Source organism: Crocuta crocuta, unplaced genomic scaffold (assembly GCF_008692635.1).
Source record: "Crocuta crocuta isolate KB4526 unplaced genomic scaffold, BGI_CrCroc_1.0 scaffold29, whole genome shotgun sequence".
NCBI classification, from domain to species: domain Eukaryota; kingdom Metazoa; phylum Chordata; class Mammalia; order Carnivora; family Hyaenidae; genus Crocuta; species Crocuta crocuta.
The window spans coordinates 1,524,108-1,527,514 of record NW_027533280.1 but is presented as its reverse complement, the minus strand read 5'-3'; the positions used below and the strand labels follow the sequence as shown (position 1 = coordinate 1,527,514).

The 3,407-nt window shown below is 48.0% G+C and overlaps 1 long non-coding RNA gene across 1 annotated transcript in view; it reads left to right on the top strand.

Annotated features, from left to right (window-relative positions):
• The first annotated feature begins 1,252 nt into the window (after positions 1 to 1,252).
• The window catches only part of LOC144218081 (uncharacterized), a 4,260-nt gene continuing 2,105 nt past the window's right edge, over positions 1,253 to 3,407 (top strand). The window contains exon 1 of the long non-coding RNA XR_013331048.1: positions 1,253 to 1,534. This is a non-coding gene — a long non-coding RNA (uncharacterized LOC144218081). The remainder of the gene's footprint in view (positions 1,535 to 3,407) is intronic.

Below are 3,407 nucleotides of genomic sequence, written 5' to 3'. Positions count from 1 at the left end.
GAGGGTGGCTACCACCCAAAAGACAGAGAAAAACCAGGATGGACAAGGCTGTGGAGGAATCAGGACGCTTGCCCACCATGGGTGGGAACGGAAAATGGCACCACCATCACCGATGGCGGTTCCTCAAAAAATTAAAAACAGAACTACTATCCGATCCAGCAATCCCACTTGTCCCAAAGAACTCAAAGCAGGTTCTCTTTGAGATATTTGCACACTCACGTTCTTAGTGTTATTCGCAATAGCAAAGTGGTGGAATCTCCCCAACGTCCACTGATGGATGAACAGATCAAAGCAATGTGCTCTATCCGAACAGTGGCATATTATCCAGCCTTCAACGAGTAGGGGCGCCTGGGTGGCTCAGTCGGTTCAGCGTCCGACTTCGGCTCAGGTCCTGATCTCACGGTTCACGGGTTTGAGCCCTGCTTGCGCTCTGTCTCTGTCTTTGTCTCTCTCAGAAATAAATAAACATTTTTAAAAAGTTGGGAATACAGTTCTGTCACCTCCTACAACATGGGTGAACCTTGAGAACATTATGCCGAGTGAAATAAGCCAGTCACAAAAGTCAAATACGGATTCCCGTTACCTGAGAGACCTAGGGCGGTCAGATTTACAGACTGTCGGACGGGGGTCGCCAGGGTCTGGGGGAGTGGGAACGAGAAGCTCGTGCTTAATGAGCTTCTGTTTTGCAAGACGAAAAAGTCCTAGAGATCTGAGCACAGCAATGTGTATATACTTTATACCACCAAGCCAGACACTTAAAAATGATTAATGTGGTACCTTTTATATTATGTGGGTTTTTTTAAATAAGTTTTTATTTATTTGTGAGAGAGACACCATGAGCAGGGGAGAGGCAGAGAGAGGGGGAGACACAGAATCCAAAGCAGGCTCTAGGCTCTGAGCTGTCAGCACAGAACCTGATGCAGGGCTTGAACCCGTGAACCTGGAGATCATGACCTGAGCCGAAGTCGGACGCTTAACCGGCTGGGCCACCCAGGCGCCCCTTATGTGGTTTTTATCACAGTGGAAAAGAAAGAAAAAGGCAAAACTCCAAACACAAAGGTGGAGGTTGCTTTTCTTCCCCTGGCCTGTGGCTGCCGTCTTCCTGCCGCTCCCCGTGCGCATCCCAGCCTGAGGGCAGACACAGGAGAGGGCAGCCAGCTCCCTTTGTGACAACAGAGCCTCAACCTTGCACCTTCGAGCTGTGCTCGCTGCTAATGCGCAGGATGTGGCCGAGGCGATGGGGTCTGCCTGGCTCTCGCGGGCTGCTGGCTCTTGGACCCCAGACCACGCGTCGATGCTCTGAGCTGTGTTCTAGCAACTACCCCCACGGAGCCAAGACCAACTCTAACTGGCAGCTGTGCAAGTGAGGACACCTGCCGATTTCCCCAGTCACTTCTGACCACAGCACCTGAGAGAGCTGCGCAGGAACCGCCTTGCGGAGCCTGGTCAGCCCCGGAGCTGAGCCACACGATCGCTGGCCATCGTCATTTCCTGCCACCAAGTCTGGAATGAATGGTTCATTAAGCGGCAGTAGGTAACTAAGCAAACCGGTTCAATTATTTTCATTATGTGTATACATTAGGTATGCCTTTAATGCCTCCTAAATTTAATTAAAAGGTCATCTTTTATGGGGCGCCTGTTTGGTTCAGTCGGTTAAGCATCCGACTCTTGATTTTAGCTCAGGTCGTGATCTCAGTGTTCGTGAGTTCCAGCCCCACATCGGGCTCCGTACTGACAGCTCAGCACTGCGCCTGCTTGGGATTTTTTCTCTCCCCCCATCTCTGCCCCCCCCCCCATGCTCTCTCTGTCTCTCAAAATAAAATAAACTTAAAAAAAAATCAGCTTTTAAAAATATAATTTAAACATAAGTAAAGCCTCACTGCTGCCGCTAAAGTCTCAAGATTTGCACAAAAGCGGGGCTCCTGGGTGGCTTAGTCGGTTAAGCGTCCGACTTTCGCTCAGGTCATGATCTCGCGGTTCATGGGTTCGAGCCCCGCGTCGGGCTCTGTGCTGACTGCCAGCTCAGAGCCTGGAGCCTATTTCGGAGTCTGTGTCTCCCTCTCTCTCTGACCCTCCCCTGCTCACGCTGTCTCTCTCTCTCCTAGAAATAAATAAAAAAATATATTAAAAAAAAAAGATTTGCACAAAAGCTTAAAAAAATTCTAGGTCAGGGGTGCCTCAGTCGGTCAAGCATCCGACTTCAGCTCAGCGCTAGAGAGCACAGAGCCTGGAGCCTCCTTCAGATTCTGTGTCTCCCCCTCCCCTGCTCGTGCTCTATCTCTCTCTATCTGTCAATAATAAATTTAAAAAACATTAAAATTTTTTTGAAAAAAAATTCCAGGACAGTTTTTGCCCAGGTATCCCAAGGAAATATTTTCAGATTTTTCTCCTGATGGTGGAATATCTTATTGGTATAGACAATAGTATCATGAACACCGTGTACCTGGCACCCAGATGTAACAAATCTTACTTTTATGACGTATTTCTTTCTGCTCGTTTTTTTTTTTTAATTTTTTTTAATGTTTTATTTATTTCTAGGAGAGAGAGAGAGACAGCGTGAGCAGGGGAGGGTCAGAGAGAGAGGAGTCACAGACTGAAACAGGCTCCAGGCTCCGAGCTGGCAGTCAGCACAGAGCCCGACGCGGGGCTCGAACCCACGAACCGCGAGATCGTGACCTAAGCGAAAGTCGGACGCTCAACCGACTAAGCCACCCAGGCGCCCCATTCTGCTCGTTTTTTGAAAATGATTTTTAAAAAGACATAAATTCACCATCCTGTTTTTAAGTGCACAGTTCAGTGGTGTGAAGCACATCTGAATTGCTGTACACAGATACCCACAACTTCTGCCACTCACAGAAGTAAAACTCTGTCCCCATAAACAACACTCCCCACTTCCCCTCTCCCCCAGCCCCTAACAGCCCCCATTCTGCTTTCTGTTTCAATGAGTTTAGCTACTTTAGAACTTTCGTGTAAGTGGAATCAGACAGTATTTGTCGTTTGGTGACTGGCCTCTTTTTTTCAATTGAGGTGAGATAACAAAAGTAACATTTACCGTGAACATTTTACCACGCTGCTGTGCACCCCATCTCTGTCTAATTTCACNCTGTCTGTTCCACCCCCTCCCCCAGCCCCTGACACCCACCAGTCTACTTCCTGTCCCGATAGATTTGCTGATTCTGGACATTTCATATAAATTAGACCATGCAACATGTGGCCTTACTGCTTCTGCTTATTTAAGAAATGCAATATCGGGGCGCGTGGCTGGCTCCGTCAGGAAAACATGTGACTCTTGATCTTGGGGTCCTGAGCTCAAGCTCCACTGTTGGTTGTGGAGATTATTTAAAAATAAGATCTTAAAAAAAATACATTATTACTGACGTGCTTACCAACCCGAAGACGCCTCTCAC